Source organism: Opisthorchis viverrini, assembly GCF_000715545.1.
Source record: "Opisthorchis viverrini unplaced genomic scaffold opera_v5_21, whole genome shotgun sequence".
Lineage (NCBI taxonomy): Eukaryota > Metazoa > Platyhelminthes > Trematoda > Opisthorchiida > Opisthorchiidae > Opisthorchis > Opisthorchis viverrini.
The window spans coordinates 300137-320738 of NW_008751677.1; the positions used below are offsets into that span (position 1 = coordinate 300137).

Sequence of the window (20602 nt, forward strand, 5' to 3'; positions counted from 1 at the left end):
AGTGGGCTAGGATGGAGTTCTATTCATTTATTGCTGGTCCAAAAATTTGGCAAAAATCAAATTCTGCTCAGAGGGATTACCTGTTAGCCAGACGACCTTTGTTGACTGGAAGAATTTTCTTCGCGAAGTTTGCGCCATGCGGTTTTTGCAGACTCCAACATTTATCGGCGGCTAAGGTCTACACGTCGAGATCCATGAAACGCTAATATCTCACCGTAAAAACAACGCAAGGCAGGTCTAAAAGACACCCAATAAACGCCAATGCACACACCGATGCTCAGTGGGCAACTACTTGTGTGAGTTCGTTTGTAGACAAAAGTACCAAAAACAGACCTTTCCATGCTAATTAATTATGACATATCCTATCCCAATTTCACTCTCTATAAAAACCAAGAGTACAAATTTCATATCCTCTTTTTTCTAATCATTTTGTGCGTCAGGATTTAATTTTTTGGCGGGCTTATCTGGAAAAGATCCGGGACTCCTTTGACGATGGTTAGATTATTCTCAAACGATCCCCAGATTCAGATTTTTGTCCAATTCTCAACTGAGATTTTCCCCTGTAAGTGAAGCCAGTCTATGCCATACAATTTCTTGAATTTACTGTTATTCCTTTATGAAACTGGAAAGCGATGCTGTATTTGTCTAAATACGCTATCCTATCTGTCACGACGAGACAGGACCTTACCGTGGTGTGACGGTTTGCGTACCTCGGCGATCCATTGAGCTATACTGGAGAGTGTCCAGCGAGTCTCTCATACCAGTTTGGTCAATAGTTAGAGGTCTGACGAACACAGTCTCCTGGTCTTCCAGGTTGGGGGTTAGAACATGTGGTGACTTGTAGAAATGGTAATGCATCTGCATTTCCGCCAAACACCACTGCCTTGCGGTTAGGCTTTTGAGCCAAAGGCTTTGGTTGAGGACCCTAATCGTCCTCCTGTCTAGGTGTGGGTGCCCTGGCAGTATCCCAGCCCACGTACAACCATGAACTGCACATACAAGAATAAACTCATGCCTATCCTGCCCTAGATGTAATACATCAACATAGAGTCGAGCTACTAAAGAGGCTTGCTCTGAAAAGTGACGTCAATGCGTGCTTAAAAGCATCCTCGTGTTTTTTATTTCTGTTTGCAATACTTGAAACCAGTCTAATTCAGTGCAGTCGGTCAAACAGCCTTGATGGCTGTGACTTTTCGGGTATCATCTCGAATGTGTGCTTCTGACAGACTAGGTTGGACATTCGTATAAGAAATTCGTTGTCACTTTTAGACACATCCTTCGCTCGAAAATTCAATCAAGGCTTATTTTCAGTTCAAATGAAACACGCTTTGACGTGATCACGTGATTACTTTAATAACGAAAAATGTTACAGAATTCGTTTGGATATGCAATAGCCGTGTATGAGTGCGGCTCAATGCACACGATTAACTGATTACCGTACCGTTACAGTAGGTGTTATGCGACTGGATGACGTCATTTGTTTGTTTTCATTCACTATGCCCCTTGTCGTTTGGGTGCCAACCGAACAACAAGGTCACGTCAACTCCGGTTAGGAAGTTTGTGATAACAAAATCCAATGAGTACAACGGAGCTTCACTTGTTGAAATTTAAACAAGAAATGTCATACTTTTCACAATCAGAAGCTTATATTCGGAAAACGGGGTCAGTTTCATAAGTGCACCGGCGTGATGACACTGGGCTGAATGCAGTGTCCCTTGATTGAAGAAAAGGTCCCTATTCATGCGGATCGGCCGACCCTTTAAGTCAGATATTCAACTGTTGAAATAATTTAACGTCATTTCATCTTGTTCCTTGTTTACTCGATGAAGTACGTTCGTACAAGGAGCTGTAAATGCGAAATTTTATAACGAACTAAGATTGGAGCTTTTCTAACTCCATCCCATCACAAACTCTTTGAAGTCATGCGATACGAACAACGTTTCGCAGTGGTCTAAAACCTGAAGACTGTTCACATCATCCGTCAGCAGAGGCCCTGTCACGGAACCCATTACAGCTCTCACTGAGGTCTAGAACACGCGGCGGCGATGTGCCTTTTTTACGCCACAAATGGCACACAATAGCAGACAAGATTCGTGCACTGACTTCATCAGACACCTGCGTCAGAGATTAGGCAGCTACTGAAGTACGTAAAATTCTTCACAACCAACCCAGTGATTCTCCTTTGAATTGTAAGGCGTATGTTCAGAGAACTTCTGAAGTATGACTTTGCACTTTGAAGGTGTAAGGCACATGCCGAAGAATGCCACGATGGTTATTAGCTGGGTTTGTTCCACGCCGTCATTTTCACAGTTGAGCAAGATGCCATCTCCGTATTCCAGCTCGACAAGCTTCTCACCAGCAATTGGTTGAACACTCCAACATTGGTCTAATTATTTCATCAATGAAGAATTCCAACAAAAATGAAGAGAGTGAACATCCATGTCAGACATCAGTTTAGTGGGGAAGCTTTTCGAGGGCTCATCATTCAGCCTCACACTCCCAGGACCGGATTACTTTTACAAAATTCTGGGGCATGCCCTATTGAGCAAGTATGGTCAACATCACTCGATAATTGACAGAATCACACCAAGGTCATGGTTAGCCGGTGCATGTGGCGTTGCTCTAGCACATAACGGTGTTTCAAGATCTAGTCGACTCAACCCGGTAGAAATTCCGCTTGATTCTCAGGGGTTTAGGGATTCACGTGCTGCGTAAGTCATCACTGATGCCAGAAGCCTTGTTACAACAGGAGGCAGACTAACACACCTATGGTTACTGCATTCCATTCGATTACTATTTTGAAAACTATTATCGATTTATCCCAATTGTCTGCGGCAGTTTCTTTCTTCCATACAAACCCAAATAGGGTGAACAGGTGTAAGGTCATCATGACCAGCAGCACGATGACGCTTGAGTACACAGACGCTTCTAAGGATGGAGGTGGTTTCATGTTCACCAACCACTTTTCTGTTGAAGACCGGCAGTGCAGAACGGAGGTAGCAACTTAGTTCTTGTTCGAAGTGGTGTGCCCAACCGTCAAAACTTTCTGATCCACTGGATATCAGGAGCCATTTTGACCTCTGACATGGTGCTCCCGACGGTCAGTTCAGCAGATCAGATGGAACCGCTTGAGGGAGTTCCATGCATTTTTCGCATCTTCCATTTCTTGGTCCTATTTAGTCCACCAAGCTTCCCAGTCTGTACGGACACTCAGCTTCACCTTACATCGTCCGGCTGCATTGTGGGTCGGGCCAAGTGTAATCTGCCGCCAGGCCTCTCACAACGCCACAGTTCTATCAGAGATCCACCGTTTGGATGCGGTGATTGGGTTGTACCGAAGACAGAAGTCCCGGCCTTGATCTCAGTGGCCACTAATATCCAAAATCGGATAGTTCGACAGGCGTTCTGGGAGGCCGTTCAGATTGGTTCGTTTGATTTTTTAGCCCCACGTACTTCTCTGTGGTTGAGCACGTCATGTTTAGACTGGAAAAGCGCAACAAAAAGCGGTAGCGGACAAGTGCATGATCAGGGTCCATACAAATATTTCGAAAGGAGCGGCTTGCAGTAACCGAATCTCTTTACCGGTAGTTGTTAGCGCTGTGATCTACTTTGATTCGGGGCTGAATTGCTTGTGCGCACTACGTTGCTAAGCAATCCTAGCTGATCCAGAAATCGATGCTTTGAAAGAACAGTTTGTGATCGTCACACATCAGTAGGACGCACTGCCGAACCCAAGAAGACCCTCAGTTTGGCCTGAGCAGTGGTTAGTTTGCCGACCTAGGCACTCCTGCCACCAGCAACCGCAACGATGTCTGAGATTTAAACCCATTGTGAGGGGCACCTAATGGACCTTGGAAACTCTCTTCGGCAATTTCAGTCCGTCCACGTGTAAGCAGACACAATAAACAGGGAGCATTGGACCACATTTTCTCGAAATCCTCACACAGACGTCGCTAAACACATGGACCTTATCTATCACTTTTGTGCGAGTACGAATAACCTGCCTCACTTAATGAGTATTCAAAAACGTATAAATGTAAGATGTATGTATTCTTCGGGCACACAAAACTCCAGTTATGGTGCCCCTTCAGGGCTATAGTAAATACCGGAGTTCAAATCCCAGCACGACCATTGGATATGCACTGTCGATGAGCTCTAATGACAGGAAAACTCGAATCCAGTGCTTCCTTTTGGAGTGGACTCACCAGAATAATTACGCCAGAACAAGAAGACGACCATCCAAACGAAGGTGGTATGAATATGAACAAAATACAGAATAGTACGTCCTTGGGTTTCCCGAAGAACTCTGTTACATTCGGGTGAATGGACTGGTGACCACGTATTTCAAATACCTGCAAGGCTCGCCCTTCAATCTTAACTTCTTTCTTGTGTTCAGCTGTAATACCCTTTCGGTGCCTAGTTGCCATGCCACCCGAAGGAAGCACGAGGGCTGGGATACTGCCAGGTTGCCAAAACCTAGACAGGGAATCCTAACTTGACCCCTGAGCTGTTCACCTACACATTTTAAGAAAGGCGACTTTCTCGTTTTTAGGTTCGGTCCGGATCGAAAGCCAACAATTTTACCAGGTTGTAACACGGAGCTTGATATGCCCGTCCGCAGGAAAGTGTCATTCCAACTTTTGACATTGTCTGACTCTTACAAACTCACCTTTTCGCCCCCCCTCCGTATGGATTATCCCGGATTAAAGGTCATGCTTCAACCAGATCAGATATATCGCACCACTGTCACTACAGGCACAGAAACACACTCTGGCCTGTCCAGTTGCTGTAGACGAACACGAAAATGTGCACTGTCTGCCATGTTCCCTTAGCATGCTGTAGGTATCATTGGTTCAGTTATCAAATTCCCCCTGATTCGGTCGACCTGTTTTTTCACCTAATCACTCTTGACCCAGTTCGGTGACTCCTGGCATCACGTCATTGCTGTACCAAAACGCTGTCCAAATTTGCTCAGAGGTTTTCCACACACACACACCCAGTTTTTGGAGACGTACAAATGAGTGAAGTTCATTGCATCTCACAACAACCAAGTCAGAAATGGAACAGTTTTGGGTTTGTCGATGCCAGACAGGTTATTTTGTTGTGGAAGTGTTACAAGAGGGACAGATTTTTAGCTTTTATTTTATGATATGGTGAAATTTTTTGGAAAGTGATAACTATCTGTGGTAGACATACTGATCCCATACCACAGCCTCGATAACCAAATTTAGCAGCTGAGCGAACAAACCAATGCACGCCTACGTTACCTGAGCTGCCACATTTTCCTCGACAGCAGATCTCATTTTGGCCCTCCGAATTAGAAAAATGAATAGACCTGTGTATTCCTAGGTAAACAATTGTTCCAAGCTCAGTTGTGTTGTGCAATGTACACCTGTTTCGTGACCAAAAACAGCCATTTCTCAAGTGTCTAGAAGTTCGTTGTAAGAGAGTTTAGTCGATTTGCCATGGGTCTGGGTAGGTTCTGTTTACTTAAGTAGTATATGTAGCAAGTTTGCATGCAACTCAGGAACTCTGAGTGAAAGGCTTGAAATAGAAGTCGAAAGTGAAGCAGGAGTCACTCCTGTCAGGTTTTTCATGATTAGGATACCCTTTGTTTGACCCGATTCCGAAGAATCGCGGTTTCAGACCGATTGAATATGTTTAGTTCGCGTAACTGAATTAGTTAACTCACTGACTCCACTCGTCTAGGCTCATTTTATGCAAACATTTTCCGCGTTTGGACGTAAGACCTCAAATGAACATTCTGCCGCTTTCAAATTCAACTCCGGTTCATAACAAGGAGATGGCAATACGTTTTTTTGCAAAACCACAGAGTGATCCATCAGCAACGCCTACGTAACAATGGTCACCAAATGACAGTTTCAACGTTTCTGATAGGGGGATGTGTAATGCCCGACAGTGTCGGCAAGGAATCGGTTTTCGAAAGGCAACTTGGCTGGAGCGGTCTAGGATGGAGTTTGGGACAGTAATTCTGTTCATTTATTGCTGGTCCAAAAGTTTGGCGAAAATCAAATTCTGCTCAGAGGCATTATCTGTTAGCCACACGACCGCTGTGGACTGGAGGAACTTTCTTCGCGAAGTTTGCGCCATTCGGCTTTTGCAGACTCCAGCAGTTTCTGGCAGCCCAGGTGATGATGATGATGATGATTGACATGAATTAATCATACCAGAAACTTTGTGGATCCAACGACTGGAGCTCAAACACACAACTCGTCGAATTTCTTTGGTACGTCTGCAAGATACAGAATAAATGCCAATCCGGTACACAGCTACTTGTGTGAGTTCGTTTGGAGGCAGAGGTACCGAAAAACGGACCTTTTCATGCAAATGATTAATGACATGTCCCAATTTCACCCTCTTCAATGAAAAATGAAAGTACAACTTTCATTACCTCTTTTTTCTAATCTTTTTTGGATAACGGGGATTAATTTCTTGGTGGGGCTTATCTGGAAAAGCTCCAAAGTAAGTTGACTGGTGTACTCAAGGCCTTTCCTTACTCAGCTACCTATGCATAAGTCCGGACTGCCACCTCCAAAAATTAGCACAAGGAAACTATGAAAAAAAATTGGGGTAAACTGCTTTCACTGAATCAGCGGACTGTAAACCTTTCATAATTTGTTCCAGGTTGGAAACAACTGTGTTTTTTAGGGGATGACGCATCAAAACATCTGTTTTTTTTCTTCATACAAAGCAGTTTTGCACCTGCAGCTACATCAGATGAGTCAGTCAGCCCAAGAACAACTGTATGGAATGTCCTTCGCATGGTGATAGCCTGCGCTTCTTTTGAAGCCAGATGCCCAAGGAATCGGTCATGGAGGGTGGGCCACATCGCAGACTGGCCGAGTGTTCGGAACGGGAATCATAGGAGTTTACTGATAAAAATCGGGGGAATCTGGTTTCAAGTTGTTCACCACAAGATCGTCTGAAGTAAACGTCTTACAAAGTAGTTCTGTTTTTTTATAAACAGTGAAGTTCAGATTCCTCGCTCGTCGACGCAGTTCATCTCGCTGTGACTTATAACCCCGGCGGTAAAAACCCAGTAAATAGATTGAACAATTTTCGTGCAGCACAATCATAGAAAAACTTGTGCTATTAGGGGAAGTGTTGATAGACCAGACTTTTGTTTTGCCTGTATGCTCAGGTTGGTATTTCTGTGTCAAATATTTCGTCAGATTGCATGTCCAAAGTACATCGGGCTTTAGTGGTGTCGCTGTAATGAACAAGTAGTTTTTGTGTCAGGCATCGGAACTGTCAATCTATGACCAACGATTTTACCAAGTGCGTTTCTCATACAAGAACCCATAAAGCGTTCAGGTGTAGCACCCTTCTGGTGCCTAGCTGCCATGCTACCCGTAGGAAGCACGAGGGATACTGCCACGTTGCCCAAGCCTAGACAGGGGAAGTCGAGAGGCGGAGGTCGGATTCGAACCATGGACCTTCCGGTCAATAGATTCGCGCTCTAACCACTTGAACCATCTCGCCCATTGGGAAGTCCATGCAGGAAGTCCAATCATTGATGTATTCAACCGCCCCGGCCTGGGGAGACATCCGACTTCATTGAGACTCAGACACTCTGATAAGCTTGCTGCTCGAAGGAATTCCAAACGACTGGTTTGTTTTTGTAAGTGAAGAGATTTCGTCCTGCAAGTGAAGGGAAATCTATGCTCTAAAGCAGAGAAACACTAGATTGCCTTCCCTAACAGGAAGAAATTTCCACAAAAACTCCCAACTACCAACAGATTGGTTTGTATAAACGGCCGTTGCTCTGTCTGCCAGCCGACTTTCCTTACCAGTTAAGGTGATACTACAAATGTATGGTGAATTGGTGGCATTTTTTGAGGGTCACCACCACCTGGACTTGAATTTTTTCTTGGTAGCCTATTTCCATCCACCGGTACACCGCAAAAACATTATCTATTGTGGTTGGAGAACGACCATATGTCTGAATGAAGCGAGTTTAGTTTTTACAACTTTGTGTCGCTAATACCGGACACCATCTGGAGGACAAAAAAGGTTTTCAAGATCAATAATCTAGTCAGACAGCCATCCAGCCTGCTGCAACCTATCAGCCAACCAAGATTCAACTTGTACTTTATAGCTGAGGAGGGATTGACCTTCCATATTCACAAGTCGACTTTTCCTGCAATGAGTACGCCCACTTCTTTTTGCCTGGTTTACTCTGATCAACACGAACAATGTTAATCGTCGGTTTGTTTGCTGAGATGGGCAATTTGTTTTCAGACGTTTCATCATCAACCGAAGTGACGTCATCAATGCTTAGGTGACCAAGAAACCCCAGTCAGAAGTTTTGCTCTTTTGATGAAAGTACTAACGTTGTCACGTGACTACCATAGTCATCTAAATGCCGAATAAACCGACGTGAAATTTCATCCTTTAGGTTAAACATTGGCTAATTCAAAAAGGTCGAACGGGCTTATTGTTTCTCTGCTATCCAACATAAATAAGTGTAGAACGCGGGGGTGTCAATACCATATCGTTTAGACTAGCCTCTGAGAATCACTGACTGAGAACGAGGAGCTGACAAGTGTGCAACACAGTTTTTAGATTATCTGACATACCTACGTCGTTGTTTAAACTAAACGAAACATTGCGTACCCTGTGAGTTTCAAAGCATAAACGGAACAAGCTAATCACAAGTGATTTATAATACATACACGTGAGGAGCTGACAACAAGGCGCTTGAAAAATTCAAGTTATTTTCTTTCCATACATGCCGTCTCATTAAACCAATCGAAGCTTTCGCTTCCTATTCAAAAGTGAATCGATACGACTGTTAGGCTGCCTTGGATCCCGTAGCGCAGTTGGCCGAAACTTTGTATAATTGGTTGCCCCACTAACCCCGATGAACTCCGCTGTTTCGTACGTTCTTATGATTCCCGTACGTTCTAGTTACTATCCTTGGTACCGAAAAAGCACGCGGAATGCTTGCGTCCCTTTGAGAACATCCGCAGACAAGATCGGATGGGACCATAGCTCAATCTTCTACGTAGGTGTTCGTGCTCAGATTTTCATCTATTCTAGTACTGACATCGTGGAAATAAATGCTTGACGTGTGGGGCCATCAACGGTAAATAAGTAGCTTTATCACAGTTCACTGAGCATAAAATAATCAATTCGCATCTTAAATGAATCAAGGCTTTTACAATCGTGCTTTCAGACTCACCACCAAGACAATAGCAGTGTGCATCCGGAGTGAAGGGCTTGAAAATCCGACTAGACCAAGAATGGGTTGAAAGAAACGAATTTTCCGCACTTATTCATTTCGCACAGGTTTAGTTGATGACAGTCTGCATTACCACGCTCGTTAACTGTGGNGACTAGATCAAGAATGGGTTGAAAGAAATGAATTTTCCGCACTTATTCATCTCGCACAGGTTTAGTTGATGACAGTCTTCATTACCACGCTCGTTAACTGTGGACTACATTTTCATTGGTTGCCGTCGGATTCAGAATCTAGCCGACCAATCGATTCGATGCAGCTGATTTGGTTACGATAACGAGTGTGATTTTTTGTTTTGGAACGCCGCATTGTCAGCGCCAAATAAACAGTAACAAGAGAACAGAAATGCAACGCAGCACTTTATGATTTGGTTGGCTTTTGGAAACGTAGACATCTGTTCTGACCGGAGCAGTTAACATTTTCCAATTTGAAACAACGGTATCCTGATTTGCATTCAGAACGAAGTTTGTCTTGGGTAAACGTGAAAACGTTGGATATGGCCGAAGTGCCTGATTTTGTGTGTAGAATAAAACATCACAAATTCCCACAAGTTCAGATATGGTGAAAAACGTACTAAAATTTCAACCATGTGGTCAGGAGTGACTAGATAGCCTTGTGATTAACTCTCAGAGAGGATATGGCGTGACAGAAACCACATCACGTGTTGACTTATTGATTAGCTTCTCAAGTGGCGACGTTTGTCCTATGAAATCATTTTGCTTCTGACTGAAGAATGAATAATGCTATCTGCTATCGAAGTGAGAGCCAATCGAAGGGCTGTTACGCCTCAACTGACTGAAAGACTAGCGGATTCTAAAGTTTCCCCTGGTACGATGCAGGTAGCCTCTTGCTTAGAAGTCCAGAATTTGAAGTGCAAACCAACTTACAGCTGCCTTCTTGACGTGGTGGTCGGGTTTGAGTTGTTCAATGATCCGGCGGGCTACACTGGATGGAAACTGGTTCCACAAGTTGCAATTATGCCAGGAAGGCCAAAGGGGAGCAGTCGGACTAAGAGCAGCGAGACCCCTTAATACAAGTAACCGTGTTAAGGGGAAGTCTCATAATGTCCTCTGTGAAAGTAATAAGGTGTATCCCTCAGACGAGCAGCAGGTACGTACGCATGGAAGCAGTGATGCTGCCTACCCCACATCAAGGACGCGTTAGAAAAAGTCGATACTAAGAATGACACACACCGATCGCTCAATGGTTGACCGTGACCGCTTTATCATTATTCAATGCGGTAGGTCAGGCTACTGAGCCATCGGTTCAGGGCAGAGTCCACAAAGAATTCCATACTGTCCGGTGCTTCACGGTCAGACTTCTGAGTCAGAGACCAGGCGCAGAGGCCAGGCCCCCACTGCCTTGTGGGTCACACTTTTGAGTCAAAGGCTCAAGGTGGGGTACCTCAACCAAACCCCCTTCCTCTGCCTGGGCAACCGGGAAGTATCATTTGCCCGCGCAGTTTGGTGTCCACCGATTTCCCTCCCCAACCCCCTCCCACCACACAAGCAAATGTCACTGGGTCACTTGACTGTTAGTTATCTCACTGAAGGGCCTTATGCTCTCCGTTGCCTACTAACAATAAACAAAATAACACCCTTCTAAATCCACAAGGTGCTTTCTATATAAGAACTTTTAACATCCGTATTCTGCCAAGTTGGCAAACGGGCAATGCCTGCTTGTACTCCCTTAAAATTGATGTATGCTGTGTCTTCGCAACACGCATACAGGACCCGAGCGTGATTATGTAACTCGAAACCCCAAGGATGAACTCAGCTCTTTCACATTTCTACCTTAGTGTGTCCGGTGACCCGGAAGTGATCCAGTTCAATCAAGCTCAATGCCGTTCAGCCTAAAAGCGGTGCCTGTTTGCAGTGTCGCCTTATGCCCCAACAGAGTGCAGTTCTGAGGCGGGAAGGATACTTTCAAGCGAGAGCTATCCGGGCTCATTCGTCAACAAAATGCAGAGTCCGGTGCTGGAGGGCGATATGTATGCTCAAGGAGGTCGTCCGAGCTCCGTGGAATCACATCTGGGCGGTCGATTCGAACTCGATGCTCGCCGCACAGACAACGGAGATCGATTTTTCCAACTGTATGCTGACCATGAACTGTTTCTGCCAAGTACGAACTTTCAGAATAAACGTTCGCACCGCGTAACCTGGCGGCTACCAACTGCAAATCAACCGTGGACGTAGTTGGACCACGTGGCCATCAACCACCGCGGGAGAGCTACAATTCCAGACTGCCGTTTCTTCTGGAGAACACCACTTGATTTCGATCACGCCATGGTGTGTGTGCATGCCTGACAGTTCGTTTCCCTTCATACCCTCGCAAGTCGGCAAGAAGCATGCCAATCCACTGTCTTCGAAGAAGTGACATGGCTAAACAGCATCGATCTGAGCTGGCCCAACAACTCTCCACGGTAAACCAATATTGTGGTGGCAGTGAGCATGTGAATGAAACGTGACGAAATGTGTTAGCGGCGTCCGACTTCTCCAATTCGACCACAAGACCACTGGGTGCCGAATGGAGCGTGTCGACATTTATCGCTATCTTCAAAATGGGTACGCGGACGCTGTGTGAAAACCATTGTGGCATTGAAAGTGCTCTCTGGCCTTATCCTTCTAAGGTTAACTGAACACAGGCAGAGACAAATCCGTGAAAACCAAGCTGGGTTCCGTCCCACAGACGGATGCATCGGTCACACCTTTGTCCTCCGACAGATTCTGGAATAGCGGCGCTGCTTCCAGCAACCAACAGTGGTTGTGTTCCTTGATGTGAAAGCTGCCTTTTACTCTGTGGACCGTAAGGCACCATGGCAGTGTCTGTGGAGCAAAGGTGCCCCCCATAAATTCTTGATTCTCCTTAAGGCACTGTGCGCTAACTCGGCGGACTTGTGAAAGTCTGCGAGAAGCTCTCTCCTCAACTCATCATATCAAGTGGTGTCAAACGCGGACGCTTTGCGCCGAGGAACTTAAAAGTTTCTCAATTTTTGATCATCGATGTCTTCGGAGCGTTTCCATAGTCTGATGGGAACACCGGACAAGCAATGCTTAAGTACGTCGAATGGTATTCGGAAGGAAGAACTCACGAACAGTAGGTGAACTGATAGCACTCCACAGGTTGGGCCGGTTTGGCCACGTGCTCCGTATGCCGATCGACATAATTTCTCTTTTCGAAAAGTCGCTTGAAGGATGGAAACGAGCCAGGGGAAATGGAACAATGACTTAGCAGAGAAGTGTGAAAGCTATTACCAGCAAACTCAGCTGCGCTGGTTACTACCGTCTTCCTGGATGGGGATCACTAGACGAGCAACATCAATGGTTAGAGACGTTGTCAGACAAGGCCCATAAATGGCGCATATAAGGTATTACCTTCAATTCATAGCTCCCTTCCCAATCCTTCCCCCCACTTAACAGTCCACTAACAGCGCTGTATTTACGCGTCGATTTATCAGCTTCCGCCTCCAGGGCGCAGCTACCTACCCCACCTCTCCAAATCATCGGCGAACGAAACGGTGATAGGTAAAACCACTGGACGACAAGTATGCTATTCTTACAGCTGATATTGATGGCTGACGGATTTGGAGTGCAAGACCCGATTAACAGGTCCCGTTGTAAGACAGACTAAGGGGATAGATGCTTATGTTTGACTAGAGCGATTTTTTCGTGTCTTAGAAAGTCTGATAGATTGTTTGAGTTGAGTTAAATAAGTTTCGCATTGTAACGCATCTAAAGTGATTTTCGGCGAATAAGCAGGAAAACCGGGGTGACATTCAGGAGCAAAGAGCCTGTTGATTAATGTGCAGACACCGTGAGAATTGTTTCCTGTCCGAGACGTCGGTCTCAGATGCTCCCCTACCTGTAATTCCTAATTCTTAGTTGCTCCTATGTTGGGAGCTCCTCACTGGGAGACAATAGTTCGTTGTCCACTGTCAAGCTGTGTCATTCTTGCGCAAACTCTTAGCAAAGAAATTCAGCTTTCAACCCATCGTATTTGGTATCACGAGGTGTATAATGCCAAATGAAATCAAAATGAATTATTTGCTTTTCACCATTTGTCTGTGATTCAAAGATTAATCCCGTTTACTTACTGGGCATTCAGAAGGAACACACTCACTTACGAATACTATTTGTTGCACTGTGCCCAAGGTTGGCACCCCTTACCGGGCTAATGTTTGACGGATAGTTTCTGTATGGACCGGTTGCAGTTGTCTATATAGAATTTAGTGTCAGAAGACCCAAAGTGAGCATTTTTAGTGAGATTTGAGAATGTTCCTCGGAGTTATTCATGAGGAAAAAACTTAAAAATGATGACGGCAGACGGTTAGCCACCCTTCGCAAACATCGTGTCGACGTTTCTCTCACCACACATGACTTCCAAAAAGTCCCTGCTCGGATGAATGTTCCTATTCGACGATCCGTTTGCAGGTCAAAGGATTCATCGCTCCACTCTTGAACAGATAAGAGCTGACGAGCATAGCTTGATTTCTTTGTCCAATGCTAGATAAGAAGCAAAAAATCCTGAGAGAAACTAAAGTAAGCTTACGTTCAAGCTACTCAAGGTTCTTTGAATGCACCCTCAGAAACCAAATATACACTCTTAGATATAATCATTCCCTGGCGGTTCGGAATTCGCCTACGATGTGTCAGTTTGGGTTCCGCTTCATCATTATCATTTGCACCACAAGTGAGCTGTTAGACCAATGACTGAACCCTCAACGAAGGACCTGACGCATTCCCGTCCGGGCCTATGGCAAATTAGCCAATGAAATTCAAGTCACACCTCACGACGCGTCCCACAGTTGGCTATAGTCTGAACAGTCACGTGACCATCACTGTCTGACGGTTTCGTGATGTAAGACCAGTAATCAGCGTCTCCATTTTGTGGTTGTGATGTTTGAACTTAGGTGCTGTCATCCGAACCATGTCGCAACATGTTGTGACAACTGACAGGAAGCGGTACAATTGGTAAATCGACAATACTAAGCCAAATAGTGTCGCACTGCTCCTCTATCACAGTAAAACCCTGGACAAATTCAAAGGATAGGGAAAACACGATTCGCCGAGCATTAATCAACAGAAAGAGTGAACTTTCGTTGTAGCACAAATCAATGGCCACAGCATCACTCACAAGACTGTTGAACGACAGTGTTGAGCGTTGCAAACCTGTCACCTGATCAATATGTGACATTCTCTGAAATTCACTCAGTAATCAAAAAATAAAGTATCTGAATGTTCACAGGTCGTTCGCGGATTGACTTGTCAGTCAAAGTTACTAGGAAATTTCAAATGGGGAATAAAGTCTCACAACAGACTTGTGTTTTCCGGTCAGCCATGTGCGACAGTGGACGTGATGATCGATTGTCACTATTTTGGTGCTTGTTATCCTAAGTTTGCCTGCACAACAACTGCTTTTGAAGACAGACTAATCATTTGATTTTCATAACTTTTCGACGCAATAAGTCGACAAGATTCTATGAGAGGTCTGTAGTAAATCACCTTGATTCTCTACGCTTTTTCTGTAATCCTCTGAGCGACAAGACATACAATGGCATGTATTCATCACAGTTGCATCGGGATTCTTTTTTAAGACACCATAGCTGTTGTTTTGAGACAAAAATTGATACACTCCAATATTTTGTACAAATTCGTCCACAGTGCACCGTAGCCACCCATGGAAAAAGTACTCAAGTGGATTTTTTCTAACGACCACTTTTTGTGTACTCTATGGGATCGATAACGCTTTCGGAGAGCATTTGTGCACACAATTACTCATTGCTATGGGCTTTAAATAAGTAAACCAAAGGAATGCGAGGATGGTCGGAATGAAGCGCGTAGGATGGAGTGGAACTGGTGTAGACAAGTGATCTGAAGCCAAACTTACTCAAGTCTGAACTATTGATTGCCCTTTATCCAATTCACCAAAATAGTAAAAAGCCGGATGTCAGCGTTTCCTTAAAACCCCAGGAACCACCAGCGTAAAATATATAGTTTGTCCTTGCTTGGGTTTATTGACCACATTAGACTATTTTTCATATCTTTATTTATTGGTATATTGATTTTTTTTATATATTTATATAGAAAAGTCAGATGTTAAAGCTGGACAGGTTCTCATTTGAAGCTCCCCTGTTCTAATGATATCCACTGTCTGCGCAAAAGTGAGGATGTAGGCGTGTATCCCTAGTGTACTTGAATCAGCCTTGTTTGCAAAATCTATGGAAGTTTTGAGTCTAAAAAACGGCGTGTCAGTTGTACTGCTTGAGTGATTGGATTGGTCAAGTTTTTCGAATACGGTTTAGATTGCCCTGTAAGAAAACGACCCGCCATCACCTCACTCCGACTGATGTTTGATTCTGCAGGTTAAGTCACTATGTCAAGAAAAAGTGCAAAGCACCTTACGAGCGTTTTATATTTGTTGGAATCTTCAGTAATGTGCATTTCTGGAAGCACTATTTGACAATACAGTCAACAGTTAACCCTATTTCATTTGGTCGCTGTGAGCAGTCGGGTGTACTGTTGGGTAGGAGCCCTACTTCAAGAGAGGCCTACTACCTCTGGTTGTCCGAGCCATTCTAACATCTGGCCTACGATAGAGGACAAGCCTTACTGGCACAGCTGAAGGATATCAGCTGCTAGTTCTCGGTCAGAGGTCCTGAGAGCCAATGCGCGTCCGCAGTGGCTCCATATGATCAGGGCAATTGCGGTAAACACAAAATCGCGAATCGATTTGCACCCAAAATGATTTATTCTTTCGTTCCTTTTTTTGGACTTGATGTTTTCCCATCCGTCCCAGTTCAAATCTCCCCTACATTTAATAAAATGGGTGACTGTTCACATCATGTCTATTTGAAGCTCATGAATATCCAAGTTATCGAGCTTTTCTGTGTCTGACTTTCTTCAGTGATTCTGCTATTTCAGCCCATATCCACACCAAGACTGGTGGGAGTCGATTGGCTCTCTTGTAGTCAACAACCCACTGATATTCTTCAGATTAACCTTGAGACTTCACCGCGAAGGTATACAAGGGTGAGTGGATGGTTACTCGAATACAAAAATAGTTTATTGAATATTATTACTACGGCGGAATCTCCATGCGACCTCCGTGCTGTAGGTTACGTAGAGGAACGTCAGTCGAGGGGTTCCATCGAGTCTCCATTTTCATGAGCTTTATCGTGCATAAACGCTTAAAAGCGATATTTGACCGTATGTATGTATTAGTCAGGGACTGATTCTTTCAGCTCCCTACGTGATGAGTTTTGAGTTGAACGAAACTGGTCATGCAGTGTCTGTGAATAGTATCATGCCTCCATTCTTTCTTCAGCTAGGCTGTTTTTGGTTTGGTTGAGCGGTGTCATAGCTTCGAATAAAATCAGGATGTCACTGGCCATATTGACATTCTGTAGCTTGTGAGGATCTACCTACACAAATGATGGCCTCTTAGAAGGCGTTACTATTTCCTTCATAGACCTCGGTCACCTTATAACACGGAGTTCCTTGAAGTGGATCTATTGACCTGACTGTGACCTATTGTGTCCTCTTGCCTCAAAGTATGTGTCACTCTCGATCGCGAAAGAATGAAGAAAACCGTCTGTTCACAGTAGCCCGAAATAACGGACATGCAATGCGTTTTAGAAGCGTTCATCAATAGCAGTATCTTGTGTGACTGCCTTTTGATCGCAGAGATCGGATCGTTATTAAACGGTCAAGATGGACCAGGAGGGGCTAGGAATTGTAAATCGACATTACTGACGAATTTTAAACACTGAACCTGGGTCGTTTCTGTATTGAGTGGATAGAATCTGTTTGGCCAGCTCTGTGACAAGCTTTTAAGTCTAAGCTTACAGGTTCGCGGCCAATCGATCAGTCACGTGACTCGACTAACGGTGCCAACATTCTGAGATTAGTTCACTCACGTGGCATCTTTCGTAATTTTGGAAATCAATACCGAACAAAAGTTTTGAAATTAGTGCGTTGCCCAAGTGAATGTTGTTTGAGTGTACCAAAAAAAATGCTTCTGCGTTTCAACTTATTTGCGAATCGCATTCTTGTAGTTTTCTGCATGAAATTCGGTAACAGTTTACTGAGAGGATAATACATTCCAGAAATCCAGCAAAATACTTCGGGTAACCTCGGAAATATGCATTTTACCAAATTCCAGTTTAGTCGCAGTAAAGAATTTACCAGCAGACTAATGAATCAAAACGCAGTCGCAAGTTTTATCTCTGGGAATGAAATCCAAGATACCCCATGAATCTATCGATTGCCAGCCCACCGAACTCCAGTTGGGGAGTCTTTATGATCACTTAAAAGACGTCGGTGGTCATCTGAGAACGCTTCGTAGTTGGAAGCAAATTTTGTGGATACGGAGAGTATTCAAAATCTGCAGAGATGTAGTCACTCTGAAATTCATTCTGTTTCTACTCGACTCCGCTCACCACAAGCTAGCCAGACGGTTGACCGGCATTTCAAATCTCATCTGTGAGGCTCTCACAGATTACATTGCAAGGGATATATTTGAATTCGCGCGAATTCTGGATCTATAAATGAAGTCTGGGGTACACTTTTTCGATTGCTCCTGAGATATTCATAGTTCCGAGTCTCTTCAGGAAGAACAGATTGCTGGTTTCTAACTGCTACACAGCAAAACTTATCAATGCCCATAACACCGCTTGGCGTAAGCGGAGACTTGGCGAAAAAGAAAACGAGTTTATCAAACTTCACTCTAAGAGACATCACCCAGCTGTACTCGCTCAGCTAATCCTGCTCCTGTTAACGAGACAATTCAATCTCTGATGTATGTCAAGTGTACCGTACCCAATCTCTCTGCCGTACACGTTTTTTCCAGTTCACATGCAGCTGCGGTAGAACACAGATTGGCAGAGATTACGCGAAAGCGTCTCAGCACATTTGTGCCGTTAATGAAATCAGCTGACTAACCGATCAACTGCTTGCCTTAAGATGAGGACCGCAAAATTGCGTCATCGATTTTCTATCCACTGGACACAGCACAGATCACGGTGCAGTTTAAAAATTTGACTGTTCAGTGTCAACTTGCGATTGTTGACTTTCACTGGGACTATGCCAATCAATCAATACCGACCGAGTTTGTGCGTACAAGGCACCCAGCTGCCATCTTGCTTTGGACTTGATAAGCGGATCTGATTGGTCCATCATACGATCGGCTTCGTTTCACTGACTTGCTGCTATTTATTCCACATTATGATATAAAATTGATGATTTTTAGAATTGATGCGGTTAGTTACCACAACTTAAGGGAAGGCGAAGGCCAGATGAATTGCTACTTGTTTCCCAAAAGGCGGACATTTTCAATCAGATCCAAAATCTAACCTTGCCCAATGCGATCGGTTCCAAAATGTTGCTAGCGTTCGCGGAAGTTAAAAAAAAAAACAATTTATCTGATGGCACTGACCAAGAAGGTCGATCGGAGATTTGATGCACACCCTATGGAGCTTACGGATATATTACAGTGTGATTCCCTTTGGATGACTTAACTTCTATTGTTCTACGGTATCTCTCAGATGCCTTGATTCCAATTTCCACAGTTTAAAATCACAAACTTGCACACCTAAACTTGGGAGTTCCTTGGTACAGTTGCCTAGAGGTTACAGTCACCGATGACCCCCATGACGTCTATTGATTACTGTCGTATTCGGTTGCTCCTGACCGCAATCTTGAATCAAGGTATGCAATGAAAGATTTGTTTCAAGACCACTGTGCAACAAAGTAAACTCGGTTAGTTCTACTCTTATTAGGGTTCTGAAAATGTGCGTCTCATCGTTCGTTAAATCACGATTTCCATCATCCACAAAAAATTTGGTGGCCAAGACCTTTTGGAGTTGTCAGTACACCCTTGATCCGTTTCATCCTTGGACTCAGCTAATACTGCAAGATACCTCATTCCGGCAATTTGGATGACTGCTGTGTCAGATGTCACGTAAATAGTTCATGGTTTTTCTAATGCATTCAAACGTCTAAAGAATTCGTCCTGTAAAAGCCATCAAAGATGGTTCCCAATTTGAAAGTGGGACGCCCAAATACGCACTGAGTCTACGGTGAGGAATCTGCAAGAGGAGTTCATCGGGGGGTCCAACATTTCTGTATGAAGCCTCAGCGACGCATGTTGCCAAAGTATGGACCAAAGTATGGAACTAAACATTAGAGTTTCTCCAAAACTGCTTTTAACTTCAAGTAAAGCAAAGCTCAATCCGACAAACGAAAGATTCAACTGAGTTCGAGGTGGGTCTCTCGTCAAAACCAAGGGAGTGTTCAGCTGAGTGTATGAGTTGCTTGCATTTGGGAAAAGGAGTCCGTCCCAGAAAACTGGGGACGGTGAGAGTGCCAGTTTTCAAAAAAGGGGCGCGTAGTGAGTGTAGCAAACACAGGGGATCAGCTTGACCCTGGTCGTAACGAGACTGTTGACGTCAATTGTGCTTCTTCGCCTTAGGGTGACTCGTGAGATACTGACTCGAGAGCAGTAAGAGGGGTTTTGGTCTGGTAGGGGTTGCGTTGACCAAATCTTCACACTTCTTCAGGAGCTAGAACAACGCCATGCGTATAAGCGACCCACAGTTCTAGTATTCCTGGTTTTCCGAGGCGTATTCGACTCGGTTGACTGGTCTGTTCTTCTTCAGACGCCTGCCCACCAAGGAATGTCACGGAAGTCCTTTGTATTCTTAGACTTCCGGACGTGTGAGAGTGTACGGAGGGCTCTCCGAAAGCTTCCGTAGGCAAAGCGGCGTCCTTCAGGAATGTCCACTCTCTCCATGATCGATGAAATCATGAGACGAACGATGAAAAGTCTCCAAAACCCTGGTGTTCAAATATCCTGTGAAGGAAGCCTTGTCGATCTAGAGTACGCTGACGACATCGTTCTCGTGTTCGAAGAGGAGGAGAAGGCGCAAATATTCTTGGATGAACTGACCAAAATCATCCCGTCCTTTGGTATGTACTTTGCATCAACAAAGTGTAAGGTCATGCTCGTGAACGCGCAGTCACTGAAAACGCCACTTACAATCCAGGGAGACTCACTAAAAGTTGTGGAGTGTTTTACGTATTTTGGAAGTTGTATTAGTTCTGACTGTAGTGGGACAGATGAGGTTAATGCACAAATCTGCAAGCCTCGGGCCGCGGTGGCTCATTTGAGACACCTATGGCGTCAGAAGGGTTTATCCCTGAATCTGAAGGGACGTGTGTATCAAGATACAGTGTGGGCTGTTTTGTTGTATGGCTTTGAGACTTGGCCTATTCGAGCAGCGGACCTGAGACGTCTTCAGGTGTGCGACAATCGTTGTCTCAGAACCATAGCTCGTGTGGGTTG

At 44.5% G+C, this 20602-nt stretch overlaps 1 protein-coding gene across 1 annotated transcript in view; it reads right to left on the minus strand.

Annotated features, from left to right (window-relative positions):
* T265_01863 (hypothetical protein) overlaps positions 1-9438 on the minus strand; it is a gene marked incomplete at both ends in the record, with an annotated part of 54190 nt that extends 44752 nt beyond the window's left edge. The window contains one exon of the mRNA XM_009165989.1: positions 9206-9438. The remainder of the gene's footprint in view (positions 1-9205) is intronic.
* Positions 9439-20602: the final 11164 nt, after the last annotated feature.